This window comes from Rosa chinensis, chromosome 6 (assembly GCF_002994745.2).
Source record: "Rosa chinensis cultivar Old Blush chromosome 6, RchiOBHm-V2, whole genome shotgun sequence".
Lineage (NCBI taxonomy): Eukaryota > Viridiplantae > Streptophyta > Magnoliopsida > Rosales > Rosaceae > Rosa > Rosa chinensis.
The window spans coordinates 62,467,033-62,492,871 of record NC_037093.1 but is presented as its reverse complement, the minus strand read 5'-3'; the positions used below and the strand labels follow the sequence as shown (position 1 = coordinate 62,492,871).

The following is a 25,839-nucleotide window of genomic DNA, read 5'->3' as shown; positions in this document are numbered from 1 at the left end:
TGGATTGATCTGCCTGCTCTTCAGCGTTCCCCCCGCTGTCGTTAGTCATGGTGATTGTGGCGGGATGACCTCTTGTTCAAGGCTTCCCACAGACGGCGTCAATGTTAATGCTCAAGTCCGGCGGTAGCCGATTCCTTGCTTAACGCGTGGTCCGGTAGGCGGACCACTACTCCTAGGATTAGGTGATTCCTGTTTGCTGCAACACGATAGACAGGGCGTCAGAGGGAGACCGCGTTGGGCGGTCTTCACTTCTCCGATGCCTAAGTCAGTCACTGTATATGCGCAGCATAACAATAAATGAGTAGTAATTGCGTAATTAATGAGGAGAGAGGAGAGAACATTTTATAGTTGAGGAAGAGGTTGATCTTCTTCTTGTTTCCGATGTGGGACTTATGTGCTTCGATTCCCAGCATCTGGAGCTTCTGATGCTATATTGACGCGGCGCGTGGCGGCGCGTCAGCGGTGATCTGGGTGCGGTCCAGGGCTTACGCGGTAGCCTGCCTGGCCGTGCCTTCGCAGGTCATCCCTTTGGCGGGAGTCGGTACCTCTGGCGGTACAATGAGCGTGGCTCATTATAGCTAATTATGCTCGTGCTGGCACATGTAGGTACAGTGATATATTTGAAAAGTCAGTGATCAAAGTGTTGAACAAGTCAAAGTTTAGTGTCCATTTGTGATATTCTCTCTATATCATCTTTGCAGGTTCTCTATATAAAGGCTCTGGTCCCTGCTTTCACTATCACCGAGAATACAGAACCTTGACCAATAGAGAGGAACTCAATCTTAGTGAAAAGCAGAAGATCTCAGCCCTAATTTCATGGACAACATGAACTTTCAAGGTTAGTCTTCTTATCTAATATGTCTGGCATAAATATTAGCATGTAATTGTATCTGAAGTATTTGTCATTGATCCTTAATTGTTGTAGTTTACATTTACAGTTTCTCTAATGATGGAAAAATCAATTGCTATCTTCTTTCCATACTCGAGTGTAGCTTGAGATTCGGGTGCTATGATTGTGGGATGTAAATATGTGTATTTTGCGTCTAAGTAAGAAGGGTTTGATTGGCGTCGAACTTGTGCTTATAGTGACAATGAAACCCTAACCCCTGCAGCCATGACAGAAATCCCGCCTGGAAACTCCACCGCCAACGCCAGTCAGGCCCAAAAACCCAAGCCTTCCTTTGCCTCCATCCTTTCGTCTGACCCTCCCCTTAATTTCTCCCTAGATACCCTCCCTTCTCCCTCATTTGACAATGGGAAGACCACCATACAAATTTCAGAAGAGCCTTATCTACGTGGTTTGGAGCGCTGCAAGTCTTATTTGGTAGGTCATTTGCTAACCCCCCCCCCTGAATGGTGTCACGCCCAAATCACATGAATTGGCTACGCGCTTGAAATCATGCTGGTCCTCTTTATCAAACTGGACTGTGGCGCCTCTGGGATGTGGCTTTTTCATGCTACAATTTCAATCCCCGGAGGACATGCAAAGAGTTTGGTCTATGGGTTCCATTAACCTAAAACCTGGAATCGTACGCCTAATCAAATGGACTCCTGGTTTCTCACCATCAGCATACAAGAATACCTATGCTCAGGTCTGGGTGCGCCTCTGGGATTTAGGTTTTGACTTCTGGGAACCACAAACGCTATTTAAGATTGCGAGTGGAGTTAGTCTGCCCGTGACACTGGACCCTAGGACTGCCAGCCACTATGTTGGCCTTTATGCCAGAATATTGGTCGATGTGGACCTGTCTAGGCCACCTGTTACTCATCTTCAGGTTTGCCGTGCAAATGGAGCATCAATTTCAGTTGGGATTGAGCATTAAACCATGCCCAGTTTCTGAGTTTCATGCAACACTGTCGGCCATGTTGCCTCAAGCTGTAGGGTTAGGGTCCTCTCCGAGACTTCACCGACTAGAGGACGCTCTTCTACCCGTGCTAAACCCGCCCAGAAACGCCGCTTCCGGGAGAGTACCTCTGCCAGAATGGCGGGGTTGGAGAATGTTGGGAGCGAAAATCATCCCCATGCAGTTGCTACATTACCTCCACCCTCACAGGAGGGGCAGGTTGTGGGAGAAAATCATCCCCATACAACGGCTACATCACCTTTGCCCTTTCATGAGAGTCCAATGGCCCAGCAAATGGCTCCGGCTATGGCAGAAGCAGGTCCCCAGGATTGTTCCTCTTCTGCAAGTGTTCCACCGGCGTTTGACAAGCCTCATAATGATCTTGAAATGGCCCACAGTCCCTGCAACGTAGCAAATCCTCCAATAATTGCCCAAGTTATTGAGCCTGCTCCTCCTAATACTCTGCTAGAGGAGGTGAATTCACTCCCGTTGTCACCAAGCGAGAAAGGAAAGAACAAAAAAAGTCAGAAAAGATGAAAGTTAAACTAAAGCCGGGTAACCGTGCTATTGTCCAGAAGAGTGCAAAGCACATCAATTTCAGATGAGAGTTCTGTATTGGAAAGCTAGTGGCATCGCTAATGATGACACATAACGAGCATCAGCTAACATGGTAAAGTCTCACAAAGCTCTTATAGTTTGCATTTCAGAACCTTTCGTTACTTTTGATTAAGTTCCTTTCTCTTTTTGGAGGTCTTTGAGCCTCAAACTTGTTGCTACTAATAACCGAGGTCTGCAAGACCCCAACCTGTGGATTTTGTGCCATGAGGCTCTCATGTTACAGGTACTTTCGAGTTCTGATCAACATATTACAGTGTCATGCACCTTGGACGAAATTTCTTGCGTCATCACTGTAGTTTATGCCAAAACTACAATTGCGGGTAGACGTCAGCTGTGGCAGGATTTAAACATATTCACTCTCAACATGGTCAGGGTCCATGGACAGTGATTGGGGATTTTAATTGTGTGTTGGGAAGCCCATGAAAAGCTCGGGGGTTGTCCTCCAAATGCGGTCTCTTGTCGAGATTTTAGTTAGATATGTGCCTCGTGTGACCTCATAGAAATTCCTACAAAAAGCCTTGCTTACACCTGGTCCAACAAGTTCACTGAGGTAAGGCTAGACCGTGCTTTAGGCAATCTTGAGTGGCTGAATTCTTGGCATTCAATGGACTGTTGCACTCTCACGAAAGCTACATCAGACCACTGCCCTATTTTACTATCATGCTCAAAACTAGCTGCTGTTCCACGGCCTCCCTTTAGATTCCAAATCTTCTGGCTATAAAAACTGGACTTCCTTAGTTTAATCCGGGCATTTTGGAGTTCTCTGCATTATTATGGTTGCCCGCAATTTGTTTTGGAGGCAAAGTTACGGGCTCTCAAAGGCATGTTGAAATCCTGGAACAAGGTGCAGGTTGGTGATGTGAATATTCAAGTAGCTAACTCCAGGGCAGCTCTGGATACTATTCAGGCTGAAATATCTTTACATGGTCAATTGGTTGAGAGGTCTACTATCGAAAATGCTGCTCACACCAAGTATCTATTGGATTTATCCCTTCAGGCATCTATGCTGCGGGACAAGTCTAGAATTCGTTGGTTAAAGGATGGGGATAGCAATACTGCTTTCCTTCATAACATGATTAAGATTCGGCGACTTCATAATTCCATCTCTTCTTTGTTGGTGGACAATGTGGTACTCACTGATCAATCCGCTATCGCTGCCCATGCTGTGCAACATTTCAAAATTGCTTCACTTGTGACCCACATATCACAGACATTGGTTTAGTTGAGAGGGTTATCCCTACCTTAGTCACTGCTGAGGATAATGCATCACTTTTAGCTATCCCTTCTCCTGAGGAACTCTTCTCTGCGGTACGAAGTATGGATGGGAAGAGTGCTCCTGGGCCAGACGGTTTTGGGGTGACTTTTTCACTTCTTGTTGGTCAGTGGTGGCGCATGACGTGATCCTTACAGTTCAAAGTTTCTTTACTAATGGGTTTATAATGCTGCACTTCAATTCAAATGTTCTGGTCCTTATCCCCAAGCTGCAAGATTCAGAGAGCATTTCAGATTTCCGCCCAATTGCTCTTGCAAATTTTGTATTTAAAATCATCACAAGAATTATGGCAGATAGACTTGGCCTCATTGCCTCGCGGATCATCTCACCTAGTCAAAGTGCGTTTGTCAGAGGACGGTCAATTATTGATCTTATTGTTCTTACCTCAGAGTGCGTCAACCTTTTGGACCACAAGTGCACGTATGGGAATTTGGCAATTAAATTTGACGTACGCAAGGCTTTCGACACACTGGATTAGCAATTCCTTCTTCGGGTTCTAGTGGCTTTTGGGTTTAGAGAGAACTTTGTAACTTACATTCATAATATTCTAAAATCTGCACACATCTTGGTTAATGTCAATGGGCAAGAATGTGGCTATTTCACTTGTTCTAGAGCGGTTAGACAGGGAGACCCGCTATCCCCATTATTATTTTGCCTTGCTCAGGAAGTTCTGAGTCGTGGTCTTTCATCTTTGATCGTTAGAAAAAAGATAAGGAATATTGCATCACCATCGGCCATCTCACCACCCTCTCATGTGCTTTTCACAGACGACGTCATGGTGTTTCTACAAGGTAAAGTTTCTCACTTGCGTAATTTACTTTCTTTCATGGACGAATATGCCTTGAATTCAGGTCAGGTGATAAACAAGGCGAAGTCCCACCTATTCTTGGGGAAGTATGCTGTGATGAGGCAGAATATAATCTGCAGAGTTTTGGGGATCCAAGTGCACCATCTGCCTTTTATGTATATGGGGGTTCCAATCTTCTCTGGGCACCTAATTTCGATTGCAGACAAAGTGCGGTGTAAATTAAGCTCTTGGAAGGGGAAACAACTATCTCAAGCTGGTAGATTGCAGCTTATTTCTTCGGCGATTCATGGTATTTTGACCTACAGTTTTCAAGTGTACAAGTGGCCCAAATCATTTTTTCAGAGAGTCCAACGATGGATTCGAAATTTCTTCTGGAATGGGGATCCTCTCAAGGATGGCTCTGCACTTCTTGCATAGAGCAAAGTCTGCACCCCAAAAGAGCAAGGGGGTTAGGCCTAAAAAATATTTTTACCTTGAATAAAGCTTTATTATTGAAGAGATGTTGGGATGTGGTGTCGTGCACATCAAGCTCAGCCAAGCTTCTCCATGAGAGATTTGTAAAAGGGGGTCTGCAGCCATGTTCTTATTATAAAAAATCTTCAATTTGGTTAGGGCTCAAGAAGCTGTGGCCACCACTTCTCGACTGAGTTTAGTGGCTAGTGGGGGATGGCACTTCAATTCGATTTTGGAGAGATAACTGGTTAGGGGATGTAGATACCTCTCACTATGCATGGAGGATTTACTACATCACCAAACATAAGTAATATCCTCTTTGGGACACCCACAAGCCATGGTGAGGCCCAAGCGAGACATGCATCCCGTAGCCCTATGTTCAAGCTACGCTATGGTATCCGGAAGTGGCAAACATGTCGCCGGGAAGCCACCTTCCCGACCTTGCCAACATGCCCTCACAACTAGGCTTTTTAGACTAGAAATGGTGGTTGCTTGTCCCACATCGAAAACCATGTAAAGGAGATGGCTTCCTTCACCTATAAAAGGAATGCCTCCTCCCACAACTCAACACATCCCATTACACACTTTGTAATCCCCTTGGGCCGCAAGGCCCAAACACACATAGTACAATATTCAAGTGGACGTAGTCTGCCGCTAAGACGGGAGATGAACCACTATACTTCTTGTGTCTCGCTCTCCTTCTCTCTCTCTTTCTTTTACGTTAATTAGACCCATCGGTCACTAACATTAACATTGGCGCCGTCTGTGGGAAGCCAACACAAGGGCTTCGTCACTTACCACTGAGTTAAGTCATCTTAACATATTCTTAGCAGCAACTTGTGCCATCGGCCAAGTCAACGCTCGGTTAATGCCCATTAGGGCCAGTCAACGCCCATCATGGCTGGTTAACGTTCTGAGCTGATCAACGCCAACTCAAGAAAAGTCAACGCTGACCTACTCAAAAAAAAAAAAAAAACAGTTTGCCCAAGTTTGATCAGCATCAAAACCCATCCTTTGGCGGTAAGCAAAGAAAATTTTTTTTGGTGATGAGTCACTCTGGACACCCAGAAGACTTTTCTGGGCACCCATGGCCATTCTTCAATTATCATCAGCGGCACACCTCCGGTGGGCACCACCGCCGGCAGGCCAGTGAACTCTGCTACTCATCATCCCATCTCTGCCAAGGAGTCGACGCCGAGAGTTCTCCGCCAAAGCTCCGCTGGCCACAACTTCCGCCGACCAAGGCTTCCACCACCGCTGGACAAAGCCTTCACGGCTGGACTGCACCACCGGGCAGCCTCCGCTGGGCTTCACCGACGGACAGCCTCCGCTGGGCTTCTCCGCCGAGCTTCATAGCTGGTCAAAGGCTCCGCTTCGCTGGACAAAGGCTCCGCCGTCCATGATCCGCTGATGTCCCAAAGCTCCACTCCGCTGACCATGCTCCGCTAGGCACCACTGCCCAACTTGCTCTGCCAGGCAACACTGCTGGCCAATCCACCAGATAACATCTCCACGGTCGGGCACCGCCGACAAACTCCGCCGACCCTTCCCGCTAGGCACCACCGCTAGCAGACACCACTCTTTATCGCAAGGTACCGCTGGCATAAGCATATCAGTCCAAACAACCGCCACCGATAGAGGCCCAATTTTACCACCAGCGACAACAGGAACACTCAAAACGGCCTGGCGGCACCGTCAGACGAACCTCACAGCTTAGGCGCTAAGCAGCCTAAACAAAACATGTGCTCTATGCACCCAAGAAGAACCTTGGTCACCTATTTATCTACTTTGGACACCCATGGGTCTCTATCTCGGACTCTTATTTACGCTGGGCAGTAAGAATTGTGCTTCGCATTATTCTCTGAGTAATTGATAGCAGTGGTAAACCAGCAGGACTCGACCATGCTCGGACACCAGAAACAGCAGCTAAAATAAAGCTAAATTTTCTCATCTAGCTCTACGTCTTCTTATTCCATATACAACTCACTGCCTGTGCAAATCTCTAGTCCAAAGAGAAACTTCTTTGACTCGTTCTTATTCGTTTATATATAGAAATCACAGCAAGTGCCGCACATAGCTAAAGTATCAGCTGCTTGTCGTAGAACTTGACTTACCTATATATGTATCCGTGCACAGTGTCTTGTTTATGCTCCAAATATCAATCACCTTAATTATGTACCACATGCAAATACACCAACTGGACACCTAGCTAGCTCACAGAAGCTACGTTGTCTATTGATAAGTGGAATAATTGATCGATGCTCACATCCAATTCCACTTGCTGCACATACATAATATCATGGGCACATATAATTGGACTTGATTTATTTCTCTTTATTTCAGCACATATAGAGCTATTATGTACATGCTACATAATCAATACACATTGACAGATAGACTAAGTGTGCAAATTCCACATCTATCTATGGCAATGCTTTATACATGCTTTTTCAGGCATAATTTGCTGGTTTACTAGTATGATACCACGTATCAATAACATAATACACTTGTCTATTAAGCTCTTCTCACCTCTTAATTTATCTACTCACTAACATGTATATGAAGCTATGGACACCATGTGCCCAGTATTCTCTTATCAATGACCTGCTAGACATGCTTTCGCATATCCTCATATGTGATATGTATATATGTCTTTGGCTTATGTACATGGTGTCATCAAGATTGCTGTGCATTTCAAGCTTTTGTAATTTGAAAGATACTCATGCTTCTAACCATATATTTTATGGGCTTAGGCATATGTAGATAAATATAAGTTGCTGCATTTATGTTGTCAGTTTATGCAGCAATACTGAGCCTTGGCATATATTTGACCTAGAAGTATGCATATACATTTTGCCTAAACAATCTAGGCTATACCACGGGCACTAACCCTCTAGCTACTCAGCTACACATATGTATTGCTCATTGCAAACTTTCGTGTCCGCATTTAATTGGTGCTTAATTCACTTGCCTCCATCATTATCAAATTTGGCATGCCTCAATTAGTCTGCTGCACAAGCAACATGGCCCATATCGTAGTCATGAGCATATTCAACTACTTAAATTACATATCAACGCAAGCGTACACATTGCCACTATGTATATAATCATCTATGTATAGCAAATGGTTATCTCACTTATGTCATGTGATTAGTACACTCACATATAAATGATGCATTTGTACCATCACTACCATGTTTCAATTGACATCACACATAATGAGAGTTTGTATGTTCCCCACAAATTGGACATTCAAAATAGATATATATGCATGTTATTTGTCATCAAACACTATATTTGCTTATACACTGCTTAAAATTTTATCAAAATACATATGCAAATTATTGATGTTGATTTTACAAATCCACATATTAATCATCTATTTTGTTTCAAGGAAATTTAGTTATTTATATCGAGCATTCAACCGCAACGACGAGTTGACACACATTATCGGAACACTTTATCTGCCAAAGCAATGGAGCGTCATGCTTGGACAACTCCAACATGATTTGGGTACTTATATCAATTCCAATTCCAACTCGCTCCAAATCGGCATAAGATAAGTAACATTATCTTATCTTTTATGCTCTGGCAATTACAGCCATTACATGCTTTCACTACTTTAAGCATGCTTATAATATATCACACTTGATAGGCATTTACATGCTTCCATGATAAACTAATCATGCTTATAACACATGTTATATGTCTTAGTAGCACACCTACTATGCACACATCCTAGTGTAATACTTCAAATGTCTTCACGACGCTTAAGCATGCTTGCACTATGCTACTCGTACATGCCATACACATATGCCATGCTTATTTGTTGTTCATACAATTAGCAAGATTTACATGTACACTATATGTAAAATATTTTGTCTGGCCTCTTGGCCACCATACTTTGTCAAACTCTCCCCATGGGAAAGAGACCTAAAACGGGTCTAAAGACTCCACGAGTCTATGGTCCACGACCAACTACCAAGCGGTAAGGCAACGCCTCATAGGTGACAAATGACCGCTACGCGGCATTGTAGTCAAGCTTTTCTCCTCCGGGAACTAGTAAAGGGATCGGTTAACGTAGCCCACGGCAGCCATTGATCCGGCAGTTAACCCTCGACACTTGGGTATCAAAGATTAGGTTCGCTACCTAACACCCACTGCTTAAACGCAGCTCCCCTCATCAAACAATTTTCCGACCATACGGAGATCTATAGCCAGGAGTAGGGGACCCCTTGGAGGGCCTATCAGGGGTCCACCCAAAAGGGCATAAGCTCTCGCTTTGACCAATGGACGACGCACTTGCACTAATTATGCTCGCAATACAGCACAAAGCCACGCTTTGGTATCAACCCTGTTGAAAACCCTCCTTGATCGGGGACTTCGGGCACTTGTACATACAGCCCAGCATAATTAACAATGGTTACGCTCATGCCTCAGGACATCACTTGCGAGCTACCCGTTAATGCCTCATGGCAACCCCGAGCTTTCACGCTCTCGCCTCTGCGGCAACTTCTAGTTTTCACACTCTCACTTCAGCGGCACCGCCGAGCTTTCACGCTCCCGCCTCAGCGGCAACTTCGAGTTTTCACGCTCTCGCCTCAGCGGCAACTTCGAGTTTTCAAAATCGCGCCTCAGCGGCAACCTCGAGCTTCCCGCTCACGCCTTCGTGGCACCCCCGAGCTTCCTGCTCATGCCTTCGTGGCACCCACGAGCTTCTGCTCACTACTTCGCGGCACCCCCGAGCTTCCCGCTCATGAGCTTTCCTCTCATGCAATCCCGAGCTTCGCGCTCACGCCTTCACGGTACCCCGAGCTTCACGCTCACGCCTTCAGCACTCCAAGCTTCTTGCTCACGCCTTCACGGCACCCCGAGCTTCCGCTCACGCCTTCGCTGCAATCCCGAGCTTCCGCTCACGCCTTCGCGGCAATCCCGAGCTTCGCTCTCATGCCTTCACGGCATCCACGAGCTTCTCGCTCACGCCTTCACGACACCCCGAACTTCGCGCTCACGCTTTCGCGGCAACCCCGAGCTTCGCATTCATGCCTTCACGGCATCCACGAGCTTCGCGCTCAATCCTTCACGGCACCCCGAGCTTCCTCTCACGCCTTCGTGGCACCCCCGAGCTTTACGCTCATGCCTTCCTGGTACCCTCGAGCTTCCCGCTCATGCCTCCCTGGCAACCCCGAGCTTCCCACTCACGCCTTCTCGGCACCCACGAGCTTTTCCTCATGCCTCCCAGGCAACCCCTAGCTCTCCGTTTATGCCTCCCCGATAACCCCAAGCTTCCCTCTCACGCCTTCCCGGCAACCCGAGCTTCCCGCTCACTCCTTCGCAGCCCCCCCGAGCTTCCGCTCACCCCCGAGCTTTACGCTCATGCCTTCCCGGTAACCCTCGAGCTTTCTGCTCATGCCTTCCTGGTAACCCCCGAGCTTCCACTCATGCCTTCCCGGCACCCCCGATCTTCCATGCTCTTGCCTCTCGGCATTCCCAAGTGTTATACTCATATCCCCCCGACATAATACACATTAATGGAACATTGAATTCTTCTACCATTTGTCCTTTGCAACAAATTGAATTCTTTTCGCTTTCCATTAATACGAGAGAAAACCAAACAAACACAAGCGTTCACGTATTCATCGTTCACGAATTACAAACGCTTGCCTTCATGGCACTCATGCAACTTAAACCGAGTGTAACCTCGTCAACTCGACCTCGTTCGTTTTTCTTACTCGCATCATGCATTTATCATAGGCAATTCATATGTTCACACAACCACGTAACCTCGAGTTTATACGTCATAATCGATCATACTCGACGCCATTCGCATGTATACATCAACATGTATCATGCACCTCGTACCTCGTACATTCGTATATGCCAACGCATATCAATGCAACTCACATTTGTTGCCCAATACAACAAAGCATTCTACATATGCGCGTTTTTTGTCTCATTGTGCAGGTTAGACGAGTCCCTTCTTGCTTAAGGAGTTCGGGGACTTGTAGGGGCTAGGCGCCTCTCGGACATCACTTATGCTTGATGACTTCATGTTTATAACTCCCCAACCAAGAAGCTCCTCTTACTTGGGGACTTCGGGGACTTGTAGATACCTCTCATTATGCATGGAGGATTTACTACATCACTAAGCATCAGTAACACCCTCTTTGGGACACCCACAAGCCATGGTGAGGCCCAACCGAGACATGCATCCCGTAGCATTATGTTCAAGCTACGCTACGGTATCTGGAAGTGGCAAACACGTCGCCGGGAAGCCACCTTCCCGGCCTTGTCAACATGTCCTCACAACTAGGCTTTTTAGACTAGAAATGGTGGTTGCTTGTCCCACATTGAAAACCATGTAAAGGAGATGGCTTCCTTCACCTATAAAAGGAATGCCTCCTCCCATAACTCAACACATCCCAATACACACTTTGTAATCCCCTTTGGGCCGCAAGGCCCAAACACACATAGTACAATATTCAAGTGGACATAGTCTCCCGCTAAGGCAGGAGACGAACCACTATACTTCTTGTGTCTCGTTCTCCCTCTCTCTCTCTTTCTTTTACGTTAATTAGACCCATCGGTCACTAACATTAACAGGGGAAGTTCTAGCAAATTCTGCCAATTATGCTCTGGAGGTCCAAGAGCTGCTCAACGACAAAGTTTGTGATTTTATTACTAATGGGCAATGGTGTCTTCCTGCAAGCTTCTGTCACACCTTTCCAGAAGTAGCCCACTCAATTCATTTGGTGGAAATCCCAACAGAACCCACGGTGGACCAAGTTATCTGGTCAGCCATGGCATCAGGCTCTCTAACAACTAGAGAAGCTTACAACACCCTTGCTCCTCATTTACCTGGGCCCTTGTGGTGCAAGTACATTTGGCATGCTGCAATTCAACCTAGGAAAAGTATTACAACGTGAAAAATTCTACTACACAAGATTCCAATTGATGATTTCATTCAAAAACGTGGGACCAGTCTTTGTTCAAGGTGCTTACTTTGTAATAAAAGTCAACAAACCACACAACACCTTTTTCTTACATGTGATATTGTTGCGGCACTTTGGGATTGGCTTTTGCAATTATTTAGACTTCATCCTTCTCCAGGTGCGTCCCTACATGATCTATTCCAAGATAATTTCCTTTCTTCTCTTAATAGGTCCTCAAAGTTACTATGGTACATATCAGTGTGTAATTTGATATGGTCCCTCTGGCAAGAAAGGAACCAAAGGAAGTTTGATAATGGTGAAATTTGTCCTGCCCGTTTAAAGCAATTCTTTGTAATATCTCTAAAAGAATCTGCAGGCCTGGCTTTTGCATCTTATTCCGGCACCTCGTCGATACTGCCCATCTTTGCACTCTTGGGCCTATCTCATTTTCTATATTCTGCGCCTCGGTACATCCCAGAGGTCTGGAATCCCCCACCAATTGGCTGGTTCAAAGCGAACTCAGATGGTTCCTTTCATGACAGTGACCATGCTGGATATGGTGGAGTTTTTAGAAACAGCGAGGCCACATTCTTAGGTGCTTCTCTTGTAAAGTAACAGTCGCTTGGGGTATTGATGCTGAGATCCTGGCAGTTATTGAGGTAATTAAGGTGGCTCGTGAGAAGAACTAGTTTCCTTTGTGGATTGAGACAGATTCCATGTTAGTATTGCATTATTTCAGGCATCCTAGCATGGTCCCAGGGGTCTCCACACCCGTTCAAAGAACTGCATGAAGTCTTTTAACCAACAGCAGGTTCATATCTCTCATATATATAGGGAAGGTAATCGTGTGGCTGATAAGCTTGCAAATTATGGTGCCATGAATATTGGTACAACCTGGTGGAGTTCAATTCCACAATTTCTAATTAGTTCTTTTGGTCATGACTTTACAGCTAGTACAGATTACCGGTTTGCTTAAACGGTTTGTTTTTTTGTTCAAGTTTGCGAGTCCACTAGTGCAGTACCCTGTTTTATGTAGCTTTCTTTTTTGGAGGTGGTTTTGGCCTAGTCCCCTACCTCATGTACTTTGGCCTTTCGGCCACCTATTATTAATAAATTTTCTAGCGAGGGATGGGCGGTAGGTCCACGGTTGTAGTGGTCCCTTTCGGGGTTGTGTGGGTGCTTAGGCACCCCTTTCAGATCGCTGCATATGGGCTAATATCGCCTAATCCTCGTTAGTTTATAAAAAAAAAAAAAAAAAAAAATTAAAATTTTAAAAAAAAGAAGAAGGGTGAAATGCCTCTAAGCTTAGGTCAATTGGGTAAAGCACGTTTATGAACCTATAATACTTGTGTGGATTGCTACTCCCAATAAGTACTCTACCATGCCTTAGCAATAATGTCGTGGAATGGTACATCTGTGGTACGGTGCTCGGATTTTGTACTTCAAAACGTGAGCCGATTACAATGTCAAGTCTATAAAGAACTGGATTCAAAACAGGTTCACTGCCGATTTCCCAGCCCGCTATCCCTGCAGTTCCACAGTTAATAATCAGCACTTCACCATTTGGGAGCATGTCATATGACCCATGACTCTAGCCAGTGGCATAGTCTCCACACAACCCACTCTGGATTCGGGTCAGTTATGTTGATCCGAGCACAAGTCCTTAAAGCTCCTACAAAAGTGTCATTCACTGCTTGGATATAAGACCCTTTGTGAGCTCCACCACATATCAAAACCTCGGCTTCCATAAGTTGAGCTTGTAAGTTCTTTAATGGCAGCAAAACCTCTGAACCGGTTCGTAGATAAGACCTTGGTTCCCTACAAGTATCTGAGGGTACATTTTAACAACGTTGTTGGTAATATAATCAAGCAATATATCTCGATTATTGGCAAAAATGAATAGGTTTCCATTGACGTTGAGGAAAGCAAATGGATATAGATTGTTTTCCACGTAAGGGTCATAGGTCTTGAGAAGGAATGGAAAATTGTACACGTTTTGAGTAGATTCAGTTTTGAGATAAAACTCGTAGTTGAACTGTCCCCGGTCGCCGATAATGATCTCTCGACCATCTGCCAGAATGTCATTGGCTGAGTACCATAGCAGAACGGCTAAACCGTACTCAATCTCATTCCAATCACAATCCGGACAGAACTCGAAAAACCTGACCCTACGTTCTTCGTCATTGTAACCACCAATCTGAACTAGACAATCGTTCGACGTTGTAAAGCCAGGCATTGGTTTGCACCATAAGAGGTCGAATGGAATTGTTAGCAACGTTGTATTTAGTTGAATATAAGCTGCTGTCGAAATATGAGCGCAATGTCGTCGGGGTCCAAGCGGCATTTCCCATCGGGGAGTGAGAGGTTGGATACCCCGAAGTCGAAGCGATCGAAAATAAAGACGTGATCAGTGTGGAGTAGTTGCATGCGCATTGCCAAAATGTCAATGCTCTCTCTTGCAGCAGTTGCCACTAGCCACCGGCTGGTTCGCTTAGGAGGAAATGTGATGAGAAAAGGAAAGCAAGGACTAGAGTTGGATGCATTAATATTATTTGCTAGCTTTTTCTGTGTGGTCTGTGGATTGGTGTCGAAATCTGAGCATATCCAGCTTTTTAAATTTAGGGAGCTAGAGAGCTACGAACAGTATTTCATAACCAATTCACGTGTGTTAGCCAAGTAGCCACCCTCAAGTATAAGGGGTACAAGTAATAGTATAGGGATTTAATGAAGGTTGTCGAACCCACGAGGATTAGATTTCTTTCACTAGCTATGGTGTGAACCTAAGGAGAGCTAGAATATTGGTTCACACGCAATTTACGTGTGTTTCTAGCCCTAACTACCTTGAAATTAGCGAATACTCAAGCATTATTTTGTAGTATTACTTTGTTTTCTTCATTTGTAGGAAATTATGGTCAAGAGAAGAAAAAGACGAAAGAAGTAGCGAATTTGAGCAAAAAGTCAACTTCTGACTAAATGACAAAAAGTCAACTAGTTGACGATCAAGTCAACCAAGTCAACTTGGCCCAATAGCAAGAAGTCTGAGGCCCAAAACCAAAGAAGCACACAAGTGAAGACCCAAGCCCATTTGTATTACATCTTTGTATTCAAATTTCAAATTCAAAATTGATATAGTAACATAATAATTAGTGGACCACACACCTCACATACATCACACATGTGGATGGAGATATTTATTTGTGTTCGTTCACACTAGACACACACTCACTTACACTTTTACACTCCGGTTTTCTTTTTATTTTCCAAAATGTTTTCTAATTTTCTAATTCTCTACATTTTTATTAGGTTGTTTTAATCTTTACATTTTACCCATTTTCTACTTGTTTTTGAGCCCTTGGATCTAGGGTACAAGTCTAATCTTGACCCTAGAACCCAATGAGGTATTTAAACACCTTTGCACACACATTGCACAAGCTTAAGACCCATTTTTGTTCACCCTAGGCCTTTTGGCCCAATTTGGGGACTTCTCTCCCTTCTTACCTCTTCTTCTCTTCTTCATCCCCCATTCTTCACATGTAGGATTGCACAAGGAGGAGGCACACACATCTCCGGTATCTAGGCCACCATCTCTACACCATGGCTTCATAAGGGTAGCAAGAGAAGCCATGAAGTTATGGCAATAGCTAGTGACAAGCTTTGCCTTAACTTTCATGGATTTCTCCTCTCTTTCCCTCTTCTTTCTCTCTCTTATTTCTTGCTTATGGTGTTGTTTGATGTGTAGTGATATATATTTGTGTGTGACCTCTCATGGTTTTAGGGTTTTGAAACTCAAATTTAGTTTTGTATGGTTTTGTTGAGGAATTAATAAAATTGATGTTTATTCATATGATTTGTGTACTCTTGCTTTAATTTCTTCACTCTAGATGTATGGTTTAGGTTTTCCCCTCCTTAATCTATGTTTGGTGTGTTGGAATTGGAACATTAAATTGGGGAATTTATATTTCAATTTAGATTATGGCATGAGTATGGTGGAATTAATTTTCCCATTGCATATCTCTATTTCCATTTGGATTTCTTAGATTGTGGTTCTCAAATCACCCAATTTTGAGTATTATTACCCTTGATTGTCGGAATAGTATTCGGAATTGTTGGGTAGGGTAATCATTATCACAAGTACTCTTTTCGACCTTATTATTTGTGGTGATGGTTGCTAGAGTGTGTTACAATCGATTGTCAAAACATAAAGCATTTAGTTTTGAGCACTTATGGCCCTAACAAGGCATAAGGTTTGAGACTAGTATAGGGTAGCCAAAACCTAAGTATTCTTTCTTCTTCTTGTTTTTGCTTAGGGTTTGACTACTATTTTATGACAATCAATTTAGCTTTCTTTTCGACCTCTAAATGCTAAATGAAAATTCGACAAAACATTTGAAGCATCATTTGAATTAATTATCATCATTCCATGTGATTTTAGATTTGTGTGGAGAACCTTGAATTCCATGGTGATCCTTGATGCGATGCATCCCATCCTTCTATCTATCTTATTTTTATGTCGTAGTTAGTTAGTTTATTTATCATTTATGAAAATCCGAAAACATTGTGACTTTCCCACTACCATTCATTTGTAAATCCATGTAGGCGTGAACATTACAAGCATTTTTGTGTGTTTCACGGCCCTATCTAGGCCTTGCTTGGTGCAAAGCCGTCTATGTGACTTTGTGTGATGCAAAGTCATGCTTGAATGAGGCTCGGTGCCTTGTTTAGCATTTTTTCTATTTTTATTTGTTTGTGCAAGTGATTTTCGGTGACATAGAACCATAGGATTCTTAGCTGGCTAGTAATCCCCGAGGTACGATAAACCGAGACGTAAATACTTCCCATATTTGATGACCGTGTTGATTGTTACGCGATAGGCGAACGAAAAAACGCTCAAATCAAATATGCAAATGTACAATTACGAACCTAGAAGCACAAGAAAATTTAGGCTCATGGTGAGTATGTGCAAAATGGAGTAGTGATTTTGTAGATACCTCTCACTAGCATTACTAATTTTCTATCTCACAAAGCATAAGTAACACCCTCCTAGGGGGCCCACAAGACATGGTGGGGTCCAACCACGACATGCACACCGTAGCCCGACATACAACCTACCTCGTGGTAGTCGGAAGCCGCCAAGACCTCCTCGGGAAGCAACCTTCTTGGCCTTGTCAATATGCCTCTACAACATGCTTTCTACATTAGAATAAGAACTCTTAGTCCCGCATAGAAGAAAATGTAAAGGAGAGGGGCTCTCTTACCTATAAAAGGGACCCCTCCTCCCACGTAGAGACCATCCCATTACAACATCTTGGCCGCAAGGCCCAAACACTAGTTAAAGCTTTCAAGTGGACGTAGTCTCTCGCTAAGGCGGGAGGTGAACCACTATATTTCTCGTGTTCAAGCGAACAATAACCTTTCTTTCTCTAATGTTAACAAGACCCCTCGGTCACACATGTTAACATTGGCGCCGTCTGTGGAAAGCCGATATAATGGATTCGTCACTTACCATGCGTTAAGTCAGCTTAACAGAGTTCAAGAATTTTTTTCTTTTCTTCTTTGAGTTGTCAAAATTGATCATTGGGCATCCTCTTCTTTGATTAACGCATTCTCAATCTTCTCGGATCATCTTTGGCTCCCAGTGCAAGGCGTCAAGCCCCAAGTCAAGGCTAGTCAACGCCAACTAAGGGCTGGTCAACTCCAATCAAGGCTAGTCAACGATGCACCACTTAAAAAAAAAAAAATTCTCACTAGCGAGGCTATCGTTTAGCTGCAAGCCAAGCAAAACCAGCACCAGGCAACCCTCTCTGCCAAACACCACCCACTAGGCGCCATTGCCAAGCTTCGATCACATGAAGCTAACGCTCGTCAGCACCAACTCATTGCTTTGCTCGACTCCTAGCGAGGCTAACGCCTCACATGCCTCCGCCTAGCGAGCGCTAGAGACGCCAACTCTTGCACCAAGCACAATGATGCACCACTGACCTGCAATCCAACCTTGTGCACACCCAGAAAACAAAGCTAATGCACCAATCTCCCTTGATTGCGATTTCTCTCTAGACCCATAAACTTTGTCTGGGCACCATAGCAACTCTCAATCAGCGTCAATCGCCAAGGAAAGTATGATCATCGTCAACCACCAGTGCGCCTAGAGGCCAACACCACCGCAAGTGCCAAGCGAGGCTAGCAGCCAGAGCTCGTATAACACAAACCAGCGCCCACTAGAGCCAGCGACCGCCAGATCACTAGCTTTCGCCAAACCAAGCAAAGCTGCGCCCATCTTTTTTCGATCATCATCAGAACCTTGACGCATCTTTTCGTTTAGCGTCAGCACCAACATCAAGTCAAGAAACTCAATCGAATGACAATTAGAGCCAAGCGTCGGTTCAACAAAGCACCTCCAAGACCCATTCTATCAATCTCTTGAACGAGTCAAATCACCGGGCACCCAAGAGAGTTCATAACCGCTCAGCCATCATCAGCACCCAAAAGATTACTCTGGGCACCCAGAGAAATAATCCGCCACAACGCCCTTTTATCATCATTAGAATTGGCTACATCCTTAATGAGGTCGTCACCGTCAACAAGCGCGAGCACAACAGCGTCAAACGGCAAAATTTTTTGAAGCTTCAAAGCGTCGAACACAAACCTTTGGTCAGCGCCAACCGTTAGCGCCAATGGCCAACTCAAGCCCCGCGACCGCTAGACACTAGTAATCAACCGTTGGGTAGCCTCCGCTAATCATCACCGCAGCTGCCGAGTCTCCGCTGAGCACTAAGCCTCTGTTGGGCACTGACCCTCCGCTAAGCTCCAAGCCCCTGCTGAGTTCCAAAACTCTGCTAGCCATCCTCCGCTGGACAACCTTTGCTGGAAAATCATCCGTCAGCAATCATCAGGCAAGCACCATCTGCCAAGTGCCACCGCCAACGACAAGCCCAGTTGACGGACACAATCCAAATCTGATCTGGACACCATGATCAGCTTATGCATTACTCAGACCCAACCATCTCAGATGTTGAGGAACTCACTTTACTCTGGGTGTTGAGAAGTCGATCCAAATCGAACCACCAAGTTGCCTCTGTCAAAACACTGAAATGTAGATCATTCTCGCACCGTTCTTTAACCATGGCTTCGAGCTCCTACAACAGTCAAATATGCTAATTCAAGAACTATGTCACCTCTTACTTCTTATTTAATCCAAGTATCACTTGGCCATGGTTTGCGCCACATAGCAAGTTTATCAAACCAAAGCATGACTAAATTATGATGGCCACTTGTATATAGAGTAGAGACGCAGCGCAAGCTATCTATTGAGACTCTAGGCACATGTGACCATGTTTCAATTAAGTGTTGAAATTGCTAGGTGCAACCATCTAACCATAACATGTGCTATGTCTTAATTAAGTGTTGGAATTGCTACATTAATATGCAAACACACACATAAATATATATGTATCGCACGCTTTCATTGGATGCATGTCCATCTAATTGGGAATGGGGCAAGAGCTTATCACTTATTAGTAGCATAATACACCCTGATGCTTAGTCCATCTATGCAAGGGCCACATATATCTATGCTTTACACATGTCCCTCATGCATAATCTGCTAGCTGTACTCATACTTTGTCCCATATATTACTGCAAGCCATAATTTGCTGCATGCCATACAAATAAACATTTATATGTACAGGCTTTTTCATTTTGTCAAGCATGGTAGCTCACTGAAACCTCCATGTTTCATTGACACATTAATGTTCAAATGGGATGTACGTGTTCGTCATCATCAGCATGTCTATTTCCTATATATTTCCTTAATTGGCACATGGTTATTCTGTCACGGGCATGTACATTTATTAAACATAGCTACTGTGTCATGCATACAGACTCTGCTACGCACACAACCACTATATCAGATACAACATCAGTACATTGCTTGTACCAGTTGTACACTTCGCTTACTTGATACATATATTCAAAAAAAAAAAAAATCTATTTTATCAAAGTACATATGCAAGATACTAGTGTTGATTTTACATACCCATGTACTAATCACCTATCTTGTTTGAAATAGATAGAATCATCAATCACCTCTCCAAATAACGAAATCATCATCCTTCTACTAAGGTGCTTCGCCGGAGCAATGGAGCGTCATGCTTGGATAACTCCAACATGATTTGGGTACTTATATCAATTCCAACTCCAACTCCAACCCACTCCAAATCAACATAAGATAAGTAACCATATCTCCTTCTTTACGCTCTTGCATTAGAGCTATTGTCATGCCAATGTCATGCTCCATATATTTCAAATGACTTTTAAAGTATGCTTACACCATATATTAATTTAAGTAGTACATCTACTATGCTCAAAGCCATGCTTCAAATGTCTCCATAATCCTTAAGCATGTTTACAACAATGCAAAAATATTATTAGTAACTTTACTACAAGTACATGCTATACATATGTCATGCTTAAATCAATTTAATGTGACACTCACTTAAACAAACTATGCCACATCTAGAAGCTTGTGACACTTATGACTTAATTAAACATGCTCAGATAACGACTTGCTTGGGTTACGACTCGCTTGGGTATTGAGCATGGCCACGCCCCGCATGCTCGCACAGCGTCTACCCGCTCAACTACACCCAACTTGCTCAAACACAATTTAACTCACTCAAACATATCCAACATGCTTTAGTTAAGCTCTAGGTTCACAATGCTTAATAGCATTCATCGGGAGCTATGCCTAAAATCTTATATGGACACCCATCACACTTGCAACTATCTAATATGCATGTTACATGGCCATAAGATCCATATATTGCTATACTTATTTGTCATTGTTCATACAATTACAAACTTTACATGTACTCTATATGTAAACATATGGCCTAGCCTCCGGGCACCATACTTTGTCAAACTCTCCCCACGGGAAAGAGACCTAAACTGGTCTCAGACTCCACGAGTCTATGGTCGATGACCAACCGCCAAGGTGTAAGGCAATGCCTCATGATGACAATGACCGCTACGCGGCTTGCAGTCAAGTTTTTCTCCTCCGAGAAAGAGTAAAGAGACCGGTTAACGCAGCCCACTGCAGCCATTGTTAACCCCCAACACTTGGGTATCAAAGATTAGGTTCGCCTCCGACCATACGGAGGTCTATAGCCAGGAGTGGGGGACTCCTTGGAGGGCCTAGTAGGGGCCCACCCGAAAGGGCATAAGCTTTCGCTCCGATAAATTCTAGATGGACATTGCACTTGCAGTAATTATACTTGATTTGGTATCAACCCCACAAGAAAGCCTTCTTTGACTGGGGACTTCAGGAACTTGCACATACAGCCCAACATAGTTAGCAACGATTACGCTCATGCCTTAGGGCATCACCTTCAAGCTACCTGTTAATGCCTCATGGCATCCTCGAGCTTCACGTTCTTGCCTTCCTGACATCCCCAAGCTCTAATGCTCATGCCTTCCCGGCATCCCCGAGATCTCACGATCTTGCCTTCCCAACATCCCCGAGCTCTAACGCTCATGCTTTCCCTGAGCTCTCATGCTCATGCCTCCCGACATCCCCGAGATCTAATGCTCATGCCTTCCCGACATCCCCGAACTTCACGCTCATGCCTTCCCGGCATCCCCGAGCTTTCACTTTCACGCCTCCCCGGCACCCTCGAACTTTCACGCTTTTGCCTTCCAGGCAATCCCGAGCTTCACACTCACGATTTCCCAACATAATACATATTAATGGAATATTGAACTCTTCTACCATTTGACGTTTGCAACAAATCGAATTCTTTTCGCATTCCATTAATACGAGCGAAAACAAAAAAAAACACAAGCGTTCGCGTATTCATCGTTCATGAGTTTCAAACGCTTGCCTTCATGGCACTCATGCAACTTACACCCAGCGTAACCTCGTCAACTCGACCTCGTTCATTCTCTTGCGAGCACTGCGCGCATCATATGCAATTCATGTGCTTATTCGTGATATATTCACACAACCATACGCATTCTCAAGTTTATACGTCATAATCGATCATACTCGGCGTCATTCACACATATACATCAATATGTATCATGCACCTTGTACATTCGTATATGTCAATGCATATCAATGCAACTGACATACGTTGCCCAAAACAACAAGCATTCTATATGCGCATGTTCCTATATTTGTTTTACAAGTTGAAGACTCCCTTCTTACTTACGGAGTTTGGGGACTTGTAGGGGCTCGTCACCGCCTGGACGTCACTTATGCTTGATGACATCATGTGTATAACTCCCCAATCAAGAAGCTTCTCTTACTTGGGGACTTCGGGGACTTGTAGATACCTCTCACTAGTATGACTAATTTGCTATCTCACCAAGCATAAGTAACACCCTCCTAGGGGGCCCACAAGCCATGGTGGGGCCCAACCATGACATGACACCGTAGCCCGACATACAACCTACCTCGTGGTAGTCGGAAGAGGCAAGACCTCGCTGGGAAGCAACCTTCCCGATCTTGCCAATATGCCTCCACAACATGCTTTCTACATTAGACTAAGGACTCTTAGTCCCACACAGAAGAAAATGTAAAGGAAAGGGGCTCCCTTACCTATAAAAGGGACCCCTCCTCCCACTTAGAGACCATCCCATTACAACATCTTGTAATCTTGTTGGGCCTCAAGGCCCAAACACTAGTTAAAGCTTTCAAGTGGACGTAATCTCCCGCTAAGGCGGGAGGTGAACCACTATATTTCTCATGTTCAAGCTAACACTAACCTTTCTTATTCTAACATTAACAAGACCCCTCGGTCACACATGTTAACAGATTTGATTTAGGTTTTTGAATGTAGTTTTGAGTTGAAAATAACTAGATGCTCAAATGTAAATTAAAGGGCTAATTACTGTTTAGTACCCTGTGGTTTTAGTCCAACATCAATTCAGTCCCTCGACTTTCAATTTCATCAAAAACACCCCTGTAATATCATTTTCTCGTCCAATAGGTCCCTCCGTCGGGATTCCGTCAATTTCAATCGTTAACTGCTGACGTGGCAGTCCAACTCAGCAAAAGTGGGACCCACATGAAAGTCAAATACCAAAAATGACCCTGGCCAAGGGAGATTCGAACCCAAACCCCTTGCATGCAAAGCAAAAGTCCCAACCACCATCACACCATGCCACTTGCACGACATTAATACATATCAAATAACATAATATATATATCTGTATACCCAACAAGATATGGAAATATCCAAAATAAGCCCCAAATTTTGGGGTTAGGGAGATTCGAACCCAGACCACCATGCATGCAAAGCCAAGGCCCAACCACCATGCCACTTGCACAACATTGATATATGACAAACAACATAATATATATATATCTGTATATGTCAACAAAATCTAAGATTTATTTTATATATTATGTCAACATAATATATATATATATATATATATATATATATACATGTTGACATAATATATAAAATAAATTATATTATATATTATGTCAATATATATATTATAATATAATATATATATATATATAATATACAATAATATATATATATATATATACATGTTGACATAATATATCAAATAAATCCCAGATTTTGTTGACATATACAGATATATATATTATGTTGTTTGCCATATATCAATGTATCAATGTTGTGCAAGTGGCATGGTGGTTGGGGCTTTGCTTTGCATGCATAGTGGTCTGGGTTCGAATCTCCCTAACTCAAAAATTTGGGGTTTATTTTGGATATTTTCATATCTTGTTGGGTATACAGATATATATATTATGTTGTTTGATATGTATTAATGTCGTGCAAGTGGCATGGTGGTTGGGACTTTTGCTTTGCATGCAAGGGGGTTTGGGTTCGAATCTCCCTAACCCCAAAATTTGGAGTTTATTTTAGATTTTTTCATATCTTGTCGGTCAGGGTGATTTTCGGTATTTGACTTTCATGTGGGTCCCACTTTTGCTGAGTTGGACTGCCACGTCAGCAGTTAACGGCTGAAATTGACGGAATCCCGACGGAGGGACCTATTGGACGAGAAAATGATATTACAGGGGTGTTTTTGATGAAATTGAAAGTCGAGGGACTGAATTGATGTTGGACTAAAACCACAAGGTACTAAACAGTAATTAGCCCTAAATTAAATTACTCTAAACTAAACTAGTGATCAAATGGATGAAAGTTATGATTTAGATTGTCTACCACTAACCTCCCTTGGAAGTATTAATGCATTTCAATATGAATGATGTTAAATCAATTAACCAATTTCTCTCCTTGCATCCCTCTCGGGTATAACAAGGGACATGCTCCTTTTGTGATATCAAGCAACCCCTCTCGGGTGTAGTACTTAACTACTTAAGTGATGCATTTCAATCCGGTTAGGTATCTAGTGCATTACCCTAAGTGCATAAAGTTTTGAGATGAAGAAATCATGCAAACCAACCAAGTTTATCTCTAAGTGATTGTAATTCACAACCCCTACATGCACACGTAGTGTGCTTTCATGCTTTAACATTCAAAGGTTACCAATCTCTAAAAATTATATCATGACATAACAAAACACACATACTCAAAGTGATAAAGTCTAAGTATATGCATTCAACTCTTGAACTAGCATGTAGGCCAGTTAAAGAAAATTGCATCACATCATATTATAACATCAATTCATACAAGAAAAAGTACTACTCACTCATGATTACATATACTAACTTCATAATCAAATTAAACACCAAAATATAATCTAGAGTAAAAGGGATAGAGTTGGCTTAGTGGTGTGTCGGATGGTCCCCAAGCTCACGTTTTGGTGGTGATGGTGGTGGTAGTGATTCCCTCTCCTTCTTGCTCTTGAAGACTTGATGATAAAAGATAGTGAAGCTTGTATTATGTATTGTGTGAATAGGTGGAGTTGATGGAGAAAATGATGATAGAAAAGAGAGTGGAGAAATGATGTAGTAGTGGTGGTGTTAATGGAGGTAAAGGATAAGAAATGATGGTGGTGATGGAGGAGATAGAGTAGTATAATATGAGTATTATGAGTTTGGATTTTGGATTTTGGGAGGTGAAAATGAAGGTTTTGTGGAGGAGATGGAGAGAAAGAAGATGTAATGGTGTGGTATGGTGATAGTTTAGAGTGTAATGAATGGATGCTTATATAGAGAAGAGAAAAATGAGTAAAATGATGATAGTGGTAGTATGGAGGTAGAGTATAATAGTGGAAGTAATTATGAATATAGAAGTAATAATGATATATAGTGGTAATATGGAGGCGGAGTATCATAGTGAAAGTAATTATGATAGTGGAAATAATGATTATAGTGGTAGTATGGAGATGGAGTATGATAGTATAAGTAAGAGAAAATTTCAGTCCACATCCCTAAACTATGCTGCCAAGGCCAATTTGATACCCCGAACTCTCAAAAGTATCAATGTGATACCCAAAGATCTATATTGGCATCAATGTGATACTTCCGTCAAAAATATATAACGGAGCCGTCTGTTTGCTGACGTGGCAAACACATGGGCCCCCAAAAAAGTGAAATGACCAATTTACCCTTTTTTTTGTTAATTCATTTTTTTTTTTTCATTTCTTTTTTTTCTTCTTGGATTTTATTCTAGCCAAACCACCGCAAGCTCCGCTCCTTCTCCTCCGCGCAAGAAATCAAACAAAAATGGCTTCTGCTTCTTCTTCAAGGGCCTCCTATATATGCAATTCAGTTTACCAAAACTGAGCCTAATTCAAAACTTAAATGAATTACCAAAAACTCAAAAAGTCCATAACATAGCATAATTAAGAACTGAGTATAGGCAGTAATCAATCACTAATCATGCAAAATAGATGAATCAATTGATTCAATTCCCATTCACAGAGCCCAAAACAGATGCAATTCAATTAATCAACTAATTCAATTCC

General features: G+C 43.2%; 2 pseudogenes; both read right to left on the bottom strand.

Moving 5' to 3' along the window:
• The window catches only part of LOC112171745, a 91,971-nt pseudogene that overhangs the window by 37,146 nt on the left and 28,986 nt on the right, over positions 1–25,839 (bottom strand).
• LOC112171743 lies at positions 913–15,553 on the bottom strand (annotated as a pseudogene).